This window comes from Euprymna scolopes, chromosome 5 (assembly GCF_053919585.1).
Source record: "Euprymna scolopes isolate OS-2025 chromosome 5, ASM5391958v1, whole genome shotgun sequence".
In the NCBI taxonomy this organism is placed as follows: Eukaryota; Metazoa; Mollusca; class Cephalopoda; order Sepiida; family Sepiolidae; genus Euprymna; species Euprymna scolopes.
The window spans coordinates 122,379,090-122,401,418 of NC_136486.1; positions in this window are offsets into that span (position 1 = coordinate 122,379,090).

A 22,329-nucleotide genomic window follows, 5' to 3' on the forward strand; every position below is an offset into this window, starting at 1 on the left:
ATGGAAACAAGCTATCGTATCCGAATTGAAAGCTTTACCTGAACATTACACATACGAAATAGTGGCAAAACCAACGGATAAAATATAATTTCTTCACGCTGGGGTTTTCCCAAAAAATCGCAGCTTCTGGCAGCGAAACTTTTCAAGCAATATTTGTTACAAAATGTTTTTCACAAATTTCTGGAGTGGAATATTTTGCAACATTTTCACCAATGACAAATTTAACGACATTTAGAATTTTATTACAACTTGCTACTCAATATAATTTAAATATTAAACAAATGGGTGTAAAAATGCTCATTTAAATGTTCCGATTGGCTGTGAAATCTATATTTACTCTCCAGAGGGATTTAAAAGGAAAAAAATAAAAATTGCGCGTGGAGGCTGAATAAATCGGTATATGGACTAAGACAAAGTAGTCACAATGGGAATCTAGCACTCCGTTATTATTTAATATAACAGGAATCCAAGCAATGTCCCGTAGACGCTTGCATGTATACCAAAAATGTAGGGAATAAATTGTTGGTTTTGTTTGTTTTTTTTAGTTAACGATATATTACTCGCACAACGTCAACACTTTAAAAGATGTTAAGAATAAATTAAATAAAACATTAAAATGGCCGATCTTGCACGACTGCCATGGTTGCTCGATATAATATTTACCTGAGAAAATGAAACTATAACTATGGACTAATCACGATACATTGAAAAAATTCTGCTCAAGTTCGGAATGCAAGATTGCAAAACGCATTCAACTCCCGTCGAAACGGGCATAAATAAAAATATAGGGACGGAAACAAAGTCCATAGATAATCGAATATACAGGAGCATGGTAGAAAGCCTCATCTATTTGATGACCACATCTAGGCCTGACATATATTCCACTTTAACAAAGCTATCTACAAACTGATCGAAACCGACAATTAAGAACCTTTATCGTGCAAAACAAATAATTCGTTATCTAAAAGGAACCAACAACCAATCCTTAATATTTAAAAAAAATCTACATATCCTCTAAATTTAGAAGGATTTACAGATTCAGAGTAGGGTAACTCTGAGGATAAAAAGTAAAACGGGGTCTTGTTTTAGGCTGTAAAAGACAGGATCCATGATCTATTGGAAAACTAAAAAGGCTACAAATTGTTGCCCTTTCTACTTGTGAAGCAGAATTTGTAGCTCTATCCAATTCAGCGCAGGAGGAATTTTTCTGAGCACGCTTCTAAAATCTATGTATAACCAGATCGAAGTAAAAAAAAACAAACTATAGTAATTCATTGTGACAATCAGAGCAGTATCTTATTAGCAAATAATTCTATGAGTTATCAAAGATCGAAACATATTGATATCAGATATAATTTTATAAGACACGAAATAAGTCAAAAATGTATTACTCTTACTTATGTGACATCTGAAAATAACATAGCCGACATTTTCACTAAATCTATAAAAAGAATCAAATTAAAAAAAAATATAAGTGAACTTTTTTGCATCTTATAATGAATACATCTATTTTCAGAAAGCCAAAAATGGAAGCATGAACAGTAAAAATCATGCCAAAAAAGTTGTAAATTGTCCTGGACACGATGCTAAACTGCGACAATTTCTATCCAACTAACCAACTAATACCTAACATAATGTTTCCAGTCACTTTTTAAAACCTGTTCTTTGTAAATTTCCTTTTTGTCAAATAATTTTTTGTGTCATTTTGTTTTGCCAAATATTTGATAAAACGACAAACAAACAAGAAATATATATTTATGAATTTTTGTGCATATGTTTATACGTATTTAAAGAGTATTCTATTTTCATGGTTATATATATTTGAAAAGTGTTTATTTTTATATGTATCAAAAATAAAAGTACTCAATGTGATTTATAATAAAATGGCTTCTATTCGCAAACATTATACCAATATATTAATAATTCCTTTTGACCAATGAGAATAAAGACGAATTCCCCCAAAACAAAACAAAAAGACAAAAAAAAAAACAGTTATGTCGTCGCTTTATTTTTATTTTTTCATTTGTTTGCTTATTTTATTTTTATTTATTTAATTGCTGTCCACATCAGCAATATGTGGCACAAGTCCAGAAAGTGGGAACCCCGCAGGCTCCCCTAAAGAAGGGCCACTCCTGCAATTTTATAAATTGCCTGAGTAACCCCGTCGGCATTCCCCGGTCGGGGCGCCTCAGGCAGCAAGCAATAAACTTGCCCCACCGGAAAGCCCGGTTGACAGGCCTGGGAGGGTGGACCTCCTAGGTATTACCCAGGCGGCGTACCTCAGTCCAACAAGTGCTGGGCCGGGTCCCGGCCCCTCACTTGTTGGGCTGAGTGTCAAGTGACGAATCCTTAACTTGTACTACCCTGTCTCCATGCAGCCGACGCCACTAGGAGACCTTCCCCATCAGACGGGTATCAGCAATCCTTTTTGTAATCACCGGCTGTGCTAACCATTCAATGCAAACCTTCCAAATTTACTATAAAAATTGTGGAATTTGGAGTTAATCTGTTTGCCGTCAACTACGTCAAAAACCACATTTGATCCTTGATTACTGTCAATTACACTCGCATTAATATTTTTATTTACATGACACTTAAAAAGATAAACTTTTACTTAATATTGATATTCACTATATGTAGTTTGAATAAAAACTTAATTTCTCGCCTGCCAGATTGCGCTATTGGAATGAAAACAAAAACAATATTCTAATTCGCTCTTTTACTACGGGTAATAAGCCATTGTTGCTTAAAATTCAGGTTGCGATGACTGGCAGATGATGGCCGTCGTGAAACTCAGATGATTTTATATTGGTTCCGACTGTTAGCGCCTGGTATTTGACAAGTCTGACACTCGTAGTTTTTTTTTTTTTTTTTTTTTGCTTTCGTGTAGGAGTATCCACCATTCGGTTCTCGGTCTGCGTCATCCTTCAGTGAGCAACACCTGCACATACATCCTGCTTATATATACGTATATATATATATATATATATATATATATATATATATATATATATATATATATATATATATATATATATATATATATAATGTGTGTATATATATGTGCGTATGTGTGTATGTATATATATATATATATATATATATATATATATATATATATATAGTGAATAAATCATAAAAGACCATATTCCAAATTTCATGATGTTGGCACTGGGAAGAAGTCGCAGCAACGAATCCGTCAAAAGGAAATACATTCAAAATGGCGTAATGGGAATATATTATGAGGTATTTATAACTTCTCTTCCAATTTTCGAGTTTTAATCATATCAACATTCACTTTATTTCCTTTTGATGGATTGATTATTGCTATTTTTCTCATAAGTTAAGAACATAATAGATTCACTGATTGATATAATAATTAACCCGGATATGAGAGCCTTGGGGGACTGATAGCTGTCTATATTCGGGTTACACTGTATATGTTTTGCCAATTTATTCTTTCACCCTCATCTGGACACTTTTCTACAAAGACGGGTCGCATTTTTCACCAATATTTTCGAAACTCATCTCTCTTTTCGATTGCCTAGCCTTAATTTAAACCATCGCAACTTCCGGTTTAGACGCAATGGCAAATAGCCGCTTTTTTCACGTTCTTTTTCCTCCTTCGCGGTACAGGTTCGAGACTGCTTGCCTACTTCCATTTTTTTTTTTTGCTCAAAAAGCACTCCCATACACCTGGGCAAGACCGGACACCCACGCTAGTAAAAATTAATTATTAGGTTGCTACATTAAGCAAAATTAATTCTTCTCAGATTCAAATGAATTTGTCAGTATTGACTTTGTATAAATGACTACTTTTCACATGAAAACTAGTGAGATTATAAATGATATCATTTTTGAATATTCTCGTTTTATACTCATGAAACAACACGAGAAAAATAGCCGATTATCAATTAAAACACGAAAGTTCGCTTCTGCGATACAGGCAAAATTTTTTATCGGTTTAAAAATTCTTTTAAGATGATTCAGATTATGAGATATCTTGTATTTGTTTTAATTTAATATGCATTTAAATGTTTTCATAATTAATCTTGTTTAAACGTCCATATCATTTGTTTAATATAAAACATCTTTTTTGTGTTGAAACAAACACTAGAATAATAAATCGTTTCCTCGTTTAAATCCTCAATGTCATATCAAATATGCAGACGTGTCAATTCTTAATCCTATTTATTCAATGCGAAATTGGACAGAATACAGATGAACACAAGTAATATTTTCAATGTAAACTGTAACATAAATATCATAATACTTATGAAATGTTTGTTGACTAATTTCATTAAAAATATTTCTTTTTCTTAACGAAATACCTATGCTTATACACGCACGTGTAAAACACACTCACGACACACACACATTTATAATCTACTAGACAACCCGTGACCCGTTGGGTCAGTATTGTATATTAGCTAAGGAATTAATGTATGTGAATGGCACTTGTGACGTAAAGAAACAGAACCATTGCTATGAAAGTATATAATAAGAAATAAAGAATATAAATAGATTTCATTGAGTCGTTCTGTTTATAATTGTTGATTATTGAAAAATATACATACAGCAATTGAACATGTTTGCCGTAATTGTAGGTGAATGTGCACTGAACAGATACCATAATACTCAAAGTTTAATTCAAATTTTGATATATTTAAACGCGAAAACATAACAATTTGGACGCTGAAAACGTACACAGTAAAACAATACGTTTTATTGTCGCCTCGATTATTTTCTCATGTACGCATGCGAAACCGATAGTAGTAAAGCGGATGTTGGGTGGCAACACTTGTTACAAGGTCATTTGATTTTTTAATTATATATATATGCGTTTATCTGTGTGTTATATGTCTTTATATTAGAACATAAAATAATCAAATAAAGCTTTGTTATTTCTTATTATTTGCATTCATATGATAACTGTCCCTACCTTGAGTGTAAAGTTCACAATGTTTTAGTCAAAGTTACTTCCAACCTTCTTCAGGTGTATCTTGTCTTACTCGGGAACGTATCTGAAGATTACACTGGCGCTGTTATTAGGGTACTTGGAAAAATCATTAGTGAAAGTGATATTCTCTTGAGAGTTGAAGGTTAAATTCTCAATGTGGGCGACCGAAAAATCTATTTGCGAATTTCTTAGACGTGGATTACGAATAAGTGCATGCTACCTCCTTGATGTAAACAAATAGTTATTTCGAAATTCTGTCAAAATTCCAGATTTCCACAAAAACATTCCCACAAGAACACCTTTAGAAGTTCACAGGTTACATCGACAAAAACCCGTTTGTGAAACTGACACTGAGGAAAATAGTAATCAGACTCATATCAATAATACAAATAGAATATCCTTATCTAAAAAATACACAGAGATATAGCTTTATAATTAATTAATTAAATTTAACGATACCATTTCTTTATTTTATTATATTATGCCTTTCGTTTAATAAGTTGTAAATGAATTTCTAATCAATGAATTTTCAACCCTTTCTGTGAGAACAAACTCAGGTACACGTCTTTGATGTCTGTTTCATATGTCTTGCAGTAAACAAATGTTCTTATATTAAAAAGCGGTCACACTTACGTCATAATAACTAGTAATTTTTTTTATTTATTTAAATAATTTGGCAGTTTAAGTGTTAAATTGACTTACAAAATAACGTTGATACAGAAAAAGTTTTCAAGATGACCATGTAAGTGGATTTATTCACAATTTTAAATATATTTAAAGGGTTTTTTTATTAAAAAATAAGACATTTTTGTATATTTCTAAAAATGAATAAAGTATTTGTATGTATCGTAGTACATTCAAATATAATAATTTACTTTATGATAATTTATATGTATTATTGCTGAAAAAATGTGGAAATTCTATGACAAACTTAGAAGAAATGAACACCACAGAAAAATTCAATTATTTTTTTTGCATATAAAATAACACATATGTTGCCGTGTAGATACTTGCAAACAGAAATTATGTTATATCGTTTTGATACATATTTTATGCATTTAATTGAGAGCTGAATTCATTTATTAAGGCAAAATTTTTTTTACACATTTGCCTTAAGTACTTAGAATCAATGTTAAAAATAAAGACAAACATCTCAATAGTTAGAATGGAAAGTTGATCCGCGATTATTACATTATCTGGTGCAAATTACAACTGAAACAAGTGCTTCAAATCTTTTTTCCTTGCTAAAAAACGCAGAAGTAATTTTAAATAATATACATTAGATAGTTTAACAAATTTTAAATTACTTTCAAACTTCGAATAAAATGCAATAAACTTTTTCTTTTAATCATTAAGTAAATATTAAAATAGTCGGCTTTCTTACAAAATGATGTGCATAATGATATATTAAAGATAGCAAACAGATAATCATTAAATAATGTTTTTAGTAATGCAATCCTTTGAAAAGATAATATAAGAACACTTAACGTAAAATTATTTAATTTTCTTTTAAAAATAACAATAAATAGTAATATTATCATTTAGAAATCCATTTTTTTATATTAACATATTAATATGTTAGCAATTATTTTCATTTATAATTTTCTTATTCTGCATAGCAAATGTCGGCTATTTCCAAATATTTACGGAAAAAATTGCAACACCACTATGTAAAATATCGGGCCCGCTATTAGTTACAAATTAACTTCAGTTGCCTAATTTCAATAAAAATAAAATTTCGTTTAAATATTTTGAGATTTAATCCTATATATATATATATAGTATAACGCCTATAATTTGAACATTAGCTTCGTTCAATTTCGAGGATGGTGATCATGTTTCGTGATAAAAAATGTGGTGAAGTTAACTTTAATTTTCTAAAAAATAAAAAAAATAGAAAATTAAATGCATGGCTATATGGACTTCAAGTATATATTAAGTTGAGTTTACGATATATTGCAAGTAATAATTGTTAAATATAAAGCTACAGAAAAAAGGAATTGTAGATTTTCGTGGTCGCTTACGAAAATCTACAATTCCTTTTTTCTGTAGCTTTATTATTATATCTCTTCGGAGTTGCATTACTTGCAAAACATAGTTGTCACTAAAGTAAGGATTTTTTCTAGAAATTTCATAACCGTCTCCTAAGATTTCTTCATCAGCCCATGATATTGCTTCATCAATGTGTTCTTGGTTATTTTCATTCAGGTCAAGAGAATTGGAACTGTCGCTATTTTCGTCACCATTACTGCCTTCAGCATATTGATCAATAGTTTCCTCATCTTGTTTCACCCACATTTCAACATCATTGATTTAAGAACACCGTGCTTGGTCGGTAACCGTTTGGCTTCAAGAATTTTTTCTAGACCAGATGTATTCTCTGACACATTCAGTTCCGAAACCTTTTGCGCTGGGCATAACTTATCCTGCTTTTGTTAATGTTCTTGCTCGAACTTGATTCCATGCACTTGCGAGAGAAAATATGGCATATTTGATAGTAAAATGGCGCTGAAAATAACTTATACTCACGGTACTATTTATCATATTCATCATGAAATCATTTCCTTAGAAACATTTTAAATTCCAAATAATCCCTTGGTCCATAGATTGGATGGGAAAAGTCACGTGAGGTGGTAAGTAGCACGCAAATATTCCCGCAAGATGACACTAGTTCTGACGCAAGAGGATGTGTTCTACAGTTGTCTAACAGAAACAAGCACTGTGAATCAGATTTACCTAATTCAAGAAAACGCCTCTGGAAAACTGGCACAAATTCTTGCAAAAAATATTTTGTAAACGACTGTTGATTCATCAATCCATTTCGTGAATAATAATAAGATACTGGTAAAGGCGAAAATCCTTTACATGCTCGGAGACACTTTGATTTGCCGATGATAAAAAGCTAAAGTTTATGAATTCCAGAAGCATTAGTGCATACCATCACGGTTAGTTTTTCTTTATTTAATTTTAATCCTTTTGCTTTCTGCTGCTCGCCACCAGCTAATGTGTTTGTAGGTAAGCACTTCCAATTTACGACACTTTAATCAGCATTGTAAATATCCTCTGGTGTTAAAGCATAATCGGCAATTATCCTATTGAAGTTGTGACAATAATTTGATGCTGCGTGTGTATCAGCACACCGTTGTTCGCCTGGCATTGTTAATTGTCTCATACCATGTCTACTCTTAAAGCTCCTAAGCCAGCCTTCACTGAATTTCATATTCTCAGCGATATTAAACTCTTCCTTAAGAGATTTTGCTTTAGCAATTAACATGGGTCCAGATATTGCTAAACCTTCGGGCCGTTTTGATACAAATCATTCATGCAATAATCGATCAAATCCAACTTGCTTTGGTCTGCGAAGAGTTCCTCTTCTGACAGGTCTTTTATTTAGAGAGAAAGGAGCAGCCTTCAATATTTACTACTTTTTTATGTTAAACAGTGTACTACTTCCAATCTTATAATCTGTCAACTCCAGCATCTACTGTTTCAATAATTTGATGTTTTCCGAGTAAAGTCTGTGTCACTTGTTTTCTTTTCGAGTTGCAAATCATTGTTATTGTTTGTTTATACTATTTTAAATATAGCAATCTGGAAAACATACCGTTAGTGTAAATTAATTATCAATAGCTTATCCACATTAATTACATAGTTCAAATATTAACATTTCTGCGCAATAGCTAATGAAACAATATAAAAAGAATTATTTCAACTCCGCATCAAATATGATAATACAATTTTCAATGACGACACAGCTCAAGTTTGAGAATGTCCAGGTTTAGAAAAAGTCCAAGTGAGAAGAAGTCCAACTTTAGAGGAAGTTCACATGAAAGGAGTTTTACAGCATGTATATATATATATATATATATATATATATATATATATATATATTATATATATATATATATATATATATATATATATATGTATATATATATTTATATATATATACATATTTTTATATAGATATATATATATATATATATATATATATATACAGAGAGAGAGATTATCATCCCTTCTATTAAAGAAAAAGTAAGTTTCCATCTTTGGCTGAATTCAGATTTCGTAATTAATTGGTTTGTCTCCCTTAAAATAAACCCACCTCCTTAACTTCATACCTTTTGACATCCAAAATTCTTATCAATCAATTGCTCCGATCCTTTTAAATAAGGCTCTTATCTTTGCTAAAAGAAATTCTGACTTAATTAAGTTAGAAATAAAATTAATTCTCTTAGCGAGAAAGTCCCTTATACAATTTATCAATAAGCTTTGGACAAGAAAGGACACCCCTGATAATTTTGACATCATGATAGGTGCTTCTGACTCTGCAGAAGTTACCGATTTATTGGGGCACTTCTTACTAAAAGTGCTTAAATACCACTTCAAACATATCCAAGCGGGCCTTTATAGCGACGATGCCCTTTTTACTATCACAACCAGACCAAGAGAGTACAACAAAATATTTAAAAATTACATAAATTATTCACTAAATTTGGCCTTTCTATAATTATCGAACCAAACAAAGGCACTTCACATTTTCTAGATGGTACACTTAATCTTTACACCGAAACTCATAGCCCCTGTCATAAACATAATCTTACGCTTTTATCCGTCCATAAATATTCTAACCACCCGAACTCAATTATAAAATCTACAGTACCATCCGTCTCTAGAAAAATTTCCGCTCTTTGTGCTAATAAAAACAAAATGCTAATTTCTTCAATAATGTCTTATGGAACTCTGGACACAAAGAAAAGTTAAATACTACAATTCTGCTCCTCCTGCAGGTCGCCTTAAATGTGTAATTACACACAATATGACTCGTAAGAAACCAGTTCAAATAACAAGATCTGCTGCTATCAATAAAAACGACCAGTCTTCATATTTAATCCAAACAAAAATACTGATCGCAATACCTCTAACCCACCCGGTCGCATCATGAGAAAGAAAAATATTTGGTTTAATCCTCCATTTTTCCTAAATGTCAAAACTAATATACCTTAGGAATTCTTCAAAATTGTACAAAACTCTTTCAAATACCCACACTGATATAGTTCTATTTTCAATAAAATATTCAATCAGGATTTCTTATTCAACAATGACTAATTCAGCACAAATGATCTTAACATCTAATAACAAACAAATTATATCAGCAGAAAAAAAAATCCCTTTCCCAATTAAACCCAAATTATCTGTAATTGTAATAACAAACATCTTTGATCACTTAATGAGGATTGTATCCATAAAGATTTTATATATTCTTACCCAATTACTGAGCTCTCAGGAAATCCTCCCATAACAGCCACTAATATTTCGTGTTCAAGTTATCATTCTTCCCATCCCCATCTGATATAGTTACTAATCCTACACCCTACTAGAACAGCCTCTCCATCTACAATCATACAACTAGTAATAATGATAATAATAAAAAAAAAATAATAATAATGAGAATAAGAGGATTTTTCCTAACAACCATCCTAACACTAACATCACCCATTATCCCCCCCCAAATAGTCCTCATACAGACATTGTCCAACCATTGTCCCAAAAAATTCAAACCATTTAACGAATACAAATCAGCAAATTAATATTGATATTAGACCTCGAGCTTTTAATGAAGTACATACATATATCGACATTACTTCAAAATGAATTAAGAAAAGAATATCAAACCACATTTCTTCTTGTAACAACCATAATTCTAATAATAACCAAGGAACTTCTCTAACAACGTTAATTAAAAAAAAATTACTCTAGCAATACGCACTTCTCAATCGAATCGAATATCATAAAAAAAGTTAAGTCTTATACTCCCGGCTTTAAGACATGTCGCTTTGCACAACCGAAACTATAACTTTAATTACTGTCCCTCAAAGTAACAAAATAATAAATTCTAAAAATAAACTGATCTCTTTCTGTAAACATAAGTCCAAACTTAATTATTGCAATTTTGAAATTACAGTTATAACGTTTACTTTTTATATCGATATATACTTTTTTCTTTGATTTTATCGTTTTTTCTACATACTTCTTAATATTTTATAATTTAATATTCCTTTATTTTAATTCTTTATTTCTTCTTTGCATGGCCGGGTCTTTTTATCTGTATCTTTTATCTGCGTTATCTGCGTTTTATATCTTACTATAGGCAGTTATTTACTTTCTTTCTTGCTTGTTCCTAAATTTGCAGATACCAACTATCCTCTCCCCTTAAATAATTCATATTTTTTATTCTATATTTGATGTTTTATTTATTTTTTTGTTTATTTATTATTTATTTTCTATTTATTTATTTATTAATTAATTTATTTATTTTCTATTTAGCGTCTTCTAACAACTGACATTTTTTAAGTGATGACCTGTACATTCCAGTTGAACTATATTATTTTGCCCGATATATTTTTCGCGCCTTTTAACATTTCATGTCTGGGTCATTTTGACATTTGTTTTTCTATTTTGAATTTAATTCTATCACCATTTAATTTTTTCTTCCTCCTCTTCTTCTTCCCTGATCTTTCTTATTTATATTCATGTATCAGCAGTAGAGTGAAAATAATATCTTATTTCTCTTTCATTAATATTATACATATTTTTGTGACATTTTCCATGGATTTCTGTCTTTGGATTATTTTGGACCATCTCCCAATTACCGGGATTCCCTTGGACTTTACTTGTGCAAATGGAAATTCAATTAACTTTCCTGAAGTTATATATGTGGATTTTACCGTCACTGGATTATTTATCTTCCACCAGACTATCCATTCACGTACAATCACCTTTTTCTTCACAATATTCCCTCTGCTTCATGTGTTGTTATTAAGTAAGATCTGTGACTTACTTTACTGTTTCATCAAATACTTTTTCATGCCAAATCCGATCCCACATTTTGCTAATTCCTACCCTCTGATGAGAAGGAAAGTATTTCTTCGGATCTCTGCGGATTAAGGAGTATCCACTTATCTAGTGTTTCCTGTTCAGATTAAATATTTTTTTAACTCTTTTTTAAAGTGTTTTTTAACAAGTTTTATAAACTGTTTGCTCGTATATATATATATATATATATATATATATATATATATATATATATATATATATATATATTATACATATATAAAAATATATGCGGATGTCACACGGTCGTTTACCAGTCCGTCTAAAATATAAACCTTTCAAATTCATAGCAAACATTTGGACATTTTAAAAGAATCAGGATGAGAATTGTAAATATATCGGTATCCAGAATTCTGCAGATTATATATAAGTATATCAGTATCGGAAAAATAATGGGATCGCCTAATCTATCAATGTATCTATATATCTATCTATCTATCTATCTATATATATATATATATATATATATATATATATATATATATAGAGAGAGAGAGATAGATAGATAGATAGATAGATAGATAGATAAATACATTGATAGATTAGGCGATCCCAATATGTGTATGTGTTTTTGCGTATGTGTGTATATTTACTTATGGATTTGTATATGTTTTTATGCTCTGTATAATTAAAGTATTATTAAATATATGTGTTATATAACAAAAACATATGCTGGCAATATAATACAAAATTATGTCACTTTTTCTCGTAATTTGATTTGGGATTGTATATTGAATAATAAACTTCTAGTTTCCTACAGCTTATTGGTGTACTTGAAGAAGCATCTGCGTGAGTTTTAGAAGTCCTTATCGAACGATTGTGTAGTCATATTTAATTACAATTCAATTAAAAAGTACTGCATTACGTGTGAATTAATCTGTTCAATGTTAGTTTTGATTGGTGATAAACATAAAAACTATTTGTGGCAATCTCATTGTGTGTGTTATATTGCAATATCATTGTGGCAATACCTACATTGATAAATAGATCATCCATTAAAATGAACATCGTAATTATCCCTCATAATTGGTGTGTGTATCCCTAATTTACACATATTACAAGTTATATATTCGGTGCAAAACGTGTATTTTTACAAATTTACAAATGGCACATATATAATAACTTAAAGATTAATAAATATACTGTCGTGTTTCATTGTGAAAATGCCTAACTTCGATTTAAGTTAACATATAAACATATAAATTGAGTATGTCACCCACATTTATGTGTAACAGCAAAACGTCGTTGTTGCTCTGAGATATATTAAGAATAAAAACGTTTTAAAACATTTAAAAGAAAGTAAAAATTCAAACATCTTTGACAATTGAAAACGAATAGATCCACTTCGAAAGCAAATGAACTCGAAGTTTTAAATCAATATGCTAATTAAGCAAAGCTAGCATAAAACCACATGCCTAAAATGCAAAATATATTAAGGTTTCATATTACATGAAATAGCATGACATGTTAAATAATTTACATACGCCGTTCAAATTGTCATTACGGTAATTGCAACTTTTGTATTTTATCACTTTCAGTTGAAAAATAAAATACAGTAGCATTTGCTAACACAAGTGAGTTTATGCGGATAGGAAATATAATAACATAACATCCCAAATTGTAGATTTAAAGGCAATTCCATGCTCACAGTTCTTAACAGTAAATTATGTAAAATAATCCCAGTAAAGTCCATTGTAAAATCAGAAATGCACATTCCAGTAATGAGGTTTATATATTGAATTACACAAACGTTCAACCAATAAAAATCGGGAGAGGATCGCTAACGATTTTACCTGACATCTCATGAAAGATGAGAAAGGACACATAGACCCGGATGCGTGCATCTTGATTTGTATTATACTGCCCTTAAAACGAATGAAACAGTTTAGCTATGTGAATAGAATCACATTTTCATTCTAAAGAACATATATTTTCGAATGCAGTTCCTTCTTACACCAATATTTATATTGCTTTTGCTTGGTAACTTTTCTACTAAAACTTTAAACAGAAGAAAAGATTATAAAACGGAATATAATATACTTGTGCAACCATATCTGACTCTCCTGTGTCTGGATTAAATAACAATGCTTAAAGTATATGGCACAATAGTTAACCTTTATGTTATGCAAATCATTGTATTTAGATGGCCAGACATTTGTGAGATTGTAAGAAAATAATGTAACTCGGTTACTCTGACGTAACAATAGTTGTTTTTCAGCAACACTATTATTTAAAACTGTTTCGTACATTCTACGCTGTGCAAATACACGATTTAGCGACAATCAACACAACTATTGTTCAGGCTTAACGGTGAGAACTAATGAAAGAAACACGCACTATTCTAATGCTTACCAGATGTACATATAAATTACCCATATAATTCTAGCCGTTTGGCTTCATAATTTCCACAGAAAAACGCATGTATTTCGTAGCAGTATACGATATTACATAACTTACATCCACATTTGATTAAAAATACATATTCACGTCGATTCTTAACTATATGGAGGTTAAGTTAGTCTAACTTTTGATTAACCCTTCCATAATACAAGGATACATTAACATTAAAATAAAATAACCGTTTTTATTATTGATTCAATGTAGAAAATACATGCTTATCGTAATGCGTGTTTTACGCGTGGAAGATTTTCAGTTCGTTGGGACAACACAATATATTTTACTTGTGCAAGGACAATGGTGTGCAGATAAACTGTGCTTAATATAAATATATTATTTAATACATAATTTTTTGTAAAACATATCTAAGTACATTGTATTCATACGTAATGCATTCATTACATAGCGGGAAATGTAAAAATATATTTGTACTGTTTGATTTAAGTTAACACTAAGTAATATAATGGTATTGTTATTGTGCTTATTTTGTACGCCAAGGTTTGCTTTTGAAGCACTATACTTGTTGATAGCTTACCAAGAACATGTGTATGAAACGCAATAAATGGTGCAATCATACAGTGGTGAAAAGAATGTTTGTATTGATGTTAAGATGGTATTGAGTAATGTTCATGAAATACGCTTCCACGTATGCTCTTAATATCTCTTCACGTTCATTTTTTGATATATTGCAGAAATGTATTGCAAATACTTTTATAGTATTAGCACATTCCTGCAATATGTAAATCGCCATCGCTTCAAAGCGGTCGGGCACAAATCGTTTCGACTATCCTGTATATTTAATCTAATATGCGTTTTCGATGTACGAGGGCAAATTGGCTTGTTGTTAAATTGTTCCTGTTTTTTTTAAATTGGAAAAAATATTTTATATTGTTCGCTGCGTATCGAAAATTTATTAATGAAACCTAAAAAAAATCTTCTTTATTCTATTGTAAGCACTTTAGATGTTTAGATGATTTAAAATGTTTCACTTTAAAAAAAATATGTAGATATTTTGTTTTAGAATTTTTAGAATTTTCTTAATTGTCAGCCATTAAAACCAATAAGATTGCTGCCTAGTAGAAGTAAGAGAAAATGCATACAAAGTTGGTGGATGAAAGAGAGTAAAAGACAAGTAAATATACATATGATGTGGAAAAATATTTATATTAAAAGGAAATGATGTCGCTTGCTTGTCAGAATTTGTGTTAATGATAGCCAATTTTCTTATATATCAATCTTTATATGAGAAGCTCAATATAATTACAGAGCAATACATAGAATAAATGACAAAAAATTAGATTCCAAAATTCATGTTGTTGACCATCTTATAATTTATTTCTTTAATCATTATTGATTGCTGCTGTTTCTGCTGATGAGTAAAGCCATAATAGATTCACTGATTGATATAATAATTAAGTGATTGACTTTCCGCTACGAAACGGATACTGTCAAGCCAACTGAATTAAATGACTAAATTATATATGGTCAACAAAAAATTTGGCATATAACTTTTTGTCATTTATTCTATATGTATATAAATATATACATATATATATATATACATATATATATACATATATATATATATATATATGTATGTCTTTCCTCTCTTTCTTTCCAACTCTGTTCTGCTCAACCAAGTATGCGGACCTGTTCCACAAACCCCAAAATCCTCAATATGAACTATCTCAAAAAAGAAAACACGAATAAACCTAGAACCCCATCCTCCTATGTAGATCCCTACTACCAGATCTCCTACTCTAACATCAGGGGTCTACGTTCTAATCGTCCAAATGTTAACACCCTATTACAGGTTAGGAAACCTGACATATTATTTCGAAGCGAAATTGGAATAGGGCGGACCACCTCCCTAGATGAGTTCATAATTAAAATATACTCTAACCTAACATCTAAATGTGACCCCTCCAAGATCGCCAAAAGCATGGAATATGTGCCTACATCAAAGATGGCTTCCCCTGTGGCAGGGATATCTCCAGAGAATACCTTAATCTACCTTATATGTGCTTCCGGGTTGCACTTGATTACACCAACGCATTTATATTTGCCCTCTATCGCCCCCACAACAGTCTTTAAGAGTACATCAGAAAAAATTGACCACATCCTGTCTGTTCATACCTCGGCTAGCATTCACATTTTCGGTGACTTCAATGTCCATAATGTGGAATGGCTGACCCAGTCAAATAAGACTGAGGATAAGGGGAGGTTCTGTCATGATTTTGCCATTGCCTTTGACCTCATTCAGATTGTCCACGGGCCCACCCGTGTGGCCGATAGTACCGGTCAGTGCGCAAGCCTCCTAGACCTTTTTCAATCCACTTCCCCTGAGCTATGCTCCTGTTCCGTTCTATCTCCTCTGGGATCCTCCGACCACTGCGTCGTATCAGTTAAGATAAAAATGAAATATAATAAATCTACAGACGTACCTCTCCACCGTACTGTATACCTATCCTCTACGGCGAACTGGGGCATCTTCCGTGCATTCATATCTGATCCCCCTCTCCATTCCATGTTTAAAAAGAGTGTGTCATCTATAGTATCAGAGCTGGCCGAATGGTTACTTTTAGGCATAGGCCAATTCAGACCATCCAAAAAATTCCAACAAAAACCTAACAGCCATCCATGGTTCTTCCCTGAATGTGCTGCTGCCGTCGCACACAGAAACTATTTTTCCATACCTACAAACGTAATAGATGCATTGAAACTAAAGCTGTTTTAAGAGCCGCCAGTAACCACTGGAAAAGAGTAATAAAATGCAAGAGAACTATATTCGCAATCCGTTAAGTCCAAAGTAACTGAGCAGCGGCTTGGTTCTCACCAGTTCTGGCAAATAGCAAATAGGATCTTGAACAGAAACGTGACCTCGATCCCAACCATTATCAATGGACCAGAAGTCATCACGACAGCATCCGAAAAAGGCCAAACCATTTGCATAAAACTTTGCGGCCAATTCTATTCTGTGTGACGAAGGCCATCAACTCCCCATATTCCCTCCTATAACAGACATCACGCAATGCAACATACAAATATTTGTGCGTTAGGTCGCCAAGCCAATCAAGAACCTTTACTCCAGTAAAACAACTGGTCCCGACGGCATTCCAATTATAGTGTTAAAAAAATTACAACCAGAACTTGCCCCATACTTTCCAAACTGTTTAAGCGTTGCCTTAAAGAAAAGTGCTTTCCAACACCCTGGAAAACTTCATCAGTATGCCCTGTATTTACTAATTCAGGTGATAAGTCATCTCCCTCACATTACAGACCAATAAGTATTCTGTGTGTCATGAGTAAGTTGCTGGAATCCACAATAAAGAGAGAAGTAGTCAACCACCTCAGCAGAAATAACCTTCTTAGCGACACGCAATATGGTTTCCGCTCTGCTAGATCTACAACAGATGTGCTAACAGTTATATCGCATGGCATTAGCGAATCTTTCGACAGAGGCTTCATTTCTAGGGTAATTGCTCTCGACATATCAAAGACCTTCGATAAGGTTTGGCATAAAGGCCTACTACACAAGTTTTACAGCTACGGTATAACTGGAAATGTTTTCTCTATCATTAAATCATTTCTACCTGATAGGTTCATAAGAGTAGTGCTTGATGGGCAGAAATAAGAGGCCCACAGTGTTAATGCTGGAGTCTCTCAGGGGTCCATACTGGGGCCAACTCTCTTCCTGATCTACATCAATGATCTCCCAAAACACATACTAAAATCTTTCGTTGACATCTATGCTGATGACACCACCATCTATGGCAACACATCAAAGGCCGTAAATGATGACGTTTCTCTGATTCTCTCTCCTCTGATCTTGAGCGCGTGGTACAGTGGGGAAAGATGTGGCTGGTTACCTTTAATGCATGTAAGACCTAGCTCCCATATCTACATCATAAACGCTCTGATCCCCATCTGGTATCGATTGAAATCGATGACTCTCGTCTAAGGGAGGCCCCAGGATTTGATAAGCTCCTGGGTTTGACCTTTACACCTGATCTTAAATGGAACACATACGTCAAGTCTGTGGCCAAGGTCGCTGGGAAAATTGTGGGACCCTTCTACCGCTCCAGAAGATATCACACTAATGATGCAATTCTCTATCTATATGAGAGCCAAGTACGTCCAAATATGGAGTACTGCTGCCACATCTGGACGGGGCTGCAAAAAACAGTCTATTCTGCCTTTGCTGAGTACAAAATAGACTCCGTGGCTTGGTGGGGGATGCCCTTTTCTCTACCCTGCAACCTCTCTCCCACAGAAGAGACGTAGCGAGACTGTTATTGTTCTATCGTTATTTCCATGGTAGGTGATCGTCTGAGATCCATTCTCTGGTCCCCCCTCGCGAATCTTTCTAAAAAAACACCCGACTAGCTGAAACCACCGTCAATAATTTTCCCCACTCCCTATCTGCGCCTAAATAAAAAACGTAGATACTATGAACAAAGCTTCTTTCTTAGAACTGCACGCCTGTGGAACATTGTTCCGTTTGCCTGTTTGCCTCCCGACTTCAAGCTGGATGTCTTCAAGTCCAACATAAACAAAGTCCTGATGAACCGCCTCCCCCCTAAGTAATGACACCATATCAATTCTCCAACACGATTGCTGCACTATCCGTTTAATTACTGTACACACAATAACCCTTATCCCTGAGTGACCATTGTGTATTGATAATTGGTGAACCCCATGTAAAAATGTATATATATATATATATATATATATATATATATATATATATATATATATATATATATATATATATATATATATGATTCCAATGTTATGGTAATTTCTTCAACCTTAAACTCTTCATTGCAAAATTAAAACTTTCAAATGCTCTTGTTTACAGAATTCACACGGTGATAGTTGTGGTATTTGTGTGCATTCAGAAGATTATCTAGCATAGTTGTATGTATAAATAACAATACACTGACTTAGGAATAAACATAATCTTGCAAAGAATGTTGATTGATATCGAATAAAAACACGGGTAAACATTTGCAACCAATACGTTTATTTTGTGCATTTGTTTAGGGCAACAATGTCCTTATTTATTGGTATTCATATACTGATATATACTCTATCAAAAAACGGTTTATGAGTTGGAATTCCGATTGGAGAACAAGAGCACAATACCACTTTAAACTAAAATCAATGTGTATAGTTTTACAAACAAGTAGACAACCCGTGACTCTTGGATCCAGTGTTTTATATTGCTAGCTGTATAATAGTGAGTATATTAATTTTGCCAGAAATATGCGCGCTTGGTCACTGTTTTTAACATAAGCAATTACTAGAGCTATGGCAAGAGACTATTCTTTTCATTATTGTTACTCTCTAGTATATATCAGTTGATATTCATATGTTTCTAGATAAAGTGATGAGGTTCTCGATTGACTAACTGTGTCGGATATATACTCGGGAGCCAACACAATGATAAGAATATTCTTTTGTCACAGCTCTAGTAAATACATTGCTCAATATCCGAAAAACTACTTACTTGCATTAAATTATAATTCGATATTATTTTGAGCGTACCCATAAACTAGCAAAAGTCGCTATATTAAAAGAAAATGTTAAGGTGGCACCAAGTAAAATTTTTTGAAAATCTTCACTTTTTATGTTTGTATTTTAAAAAATTACATTATCTACAATGTTGGCCATCGGTATTTTAAAATTTATCAAAACGCCGAATTGCTTTGTAAACAAAAAAGCGCGTCTTTTACAGAAAACTGGAATGGCATAAATTACTTATCATATGTCAACTGTTATAAATGTTGCCCGTTTTTGACAGGCTAAAAGTTTAATGTTAGCATTATTTTTAATGATCTAATAAACATTTGCAAGTAATTAAAACGTATTTAAACTGTCAATTACGGAATCAAGAGCAATGGAGAAGATTGAAAATAGTCAATATCGTAAAAATATTAAGCTAATACGTAAGAAAAGTAACTGCTATTTATGTTGGTTACAGTTACAGCCAGGAGTAAGATTTACTGGGTAAATATTTTTTTTATTTCTTTCTTTCATTAATATATTAACTATGTGATTTCATGTATATTCTCTTTTGTAATAGTTACTTGTACGATTTTTACTTATGGTCCTTCCATAAAAGCAGTTGACATGTTAATATGTGCTGATAGTTTAGTAATTCCTTTTTATAAACACTGTTTCTACTATTCAGGAAGCTTATCTGAGTAATGTGACCATCTTTAAACTGTCAATTACAGAATATATATCCGTTTTTAAATCCTATACATATTTTATAGTTTTTTTTTTCTGTTAACACGATTCGAACCAACAATTTAAAATACAAATACAAATTCCTAATGAACCGCCCCCTTAAGTAAACACATCATCAAATCTCCACATTAACGTACTGTATGTCAATAACCTTTATGCCTGAGTGGCTTACGGGCCTTGATAAGTGGTGAACACCGTGTAAAAAGAAATATATATATATATATATTTATATATATATATATATATATATATATATATATATATATATATATATATATATATATATATATATATAAATGTATATATATATTTCGTAAAATACCAATCTAAACAAGCAAAAGTTATTAAATACATTTTTTGCATATATCAAACGGGGATAATTAAAGATGAAAACAGATTCTATGGCTTTGTTTTTATTTACTTACGAAGGTGAAGATATTTTTCAAACGGATGAGCGGTGTCAATGAACTATATTAGATAGATTATTTATTGAAACGTTAAAGGTATATAGAAGACACTGGGAAAAGGTTATACTGTATATAAGGTTCCTAGGTTCGAACTGTTTTTTTATGATTTGAATTTTCTTCGCCAGATTGTTTTTACATGGTAAACATCCTACGCAAACGTCTTTTTTCGTGATATTATTATTTGTGAGAAATACGCGAAGATTCTTCCACCGAGTTTTCTACAGTATTTTCTTGAAACAGGAAAAAATGTAATAGACTTAAACCGATACACAAAGTGTTATGAATTACATCTCTCGAATTATGTGGAATAATGACAAATATTTAGTAACATATTTCATATAAGCTGGTAACATGCGAATAATTTAGAAATATATTGATAGTGAACGAATTAATTACCAGTCAAGCACATATAAGTCCAAAAATATTCAATAAATTGCTACGTTTCTGCGAATACAAGAACGGGGTCGGCTACACAAATTACAGTAGCAATGATTTTGAATAAAGAAACGTACATGAAATTATTTTTGTGATTTAACACATACATGCAACATATACAATAAGCAAGCACAATTTCAAATTTACAAGAAGGAACATACTCATATCTTCAATAGAGTTCAATATATAATGAGCTCTCAAAATGTATCCCTTGCAAATGGTTCATCAACATAACGATAATAGAGTCAACAGAAAAAGTTGTATTACGAAACTGGACAAATACTTTTTAATGTAATGTTTTAATCATGAGACAAATCAGGATGCAAGCTGACAGGAAAATTGTCCAAATGTGTCATAAAAATAAAAAAAAAGATTTTCCATTGATAAAAAAAAATCGAATAATAGGACAGCCATCAATAGTGTAAATATTTTCTGGATGATTTCACTGGCCTAAACGTGGATCGGTATAATTTGAGGAAGAAATGGTTATAATTGCTGAAGTCTTGATCTATACTTTATAGAAAATGAATGGTCTGCCACACTAAATAAAGAGTGTATTTTGCGGACATACATTCGATATTTTTTTTTGCGCACAGCTGCCATACAATGTAAAATAATGGAGTACATAAATATATTTCCTGGTGTATCTGTAGACGGTTGCTTATCGAATGTAGCAACATATGGTATAAATAGTAGCTGGAAATGAGTAATACACCAAAAGTCCTATACAATATCCACACTACGGACCTAGAAGACGTAGCTATAAAGAGGGACACGGTGATATGTGATTAGATGTATACACGACATTATGGAAGTTAGTGTCTCCAATGGTCTAGGTTTTGTAGAATAGCATTGAATATCCGAGGAATAAAATGCCGTTACGTATTTTATCAATAAAAATGCATTTTTTTATTTTGCATT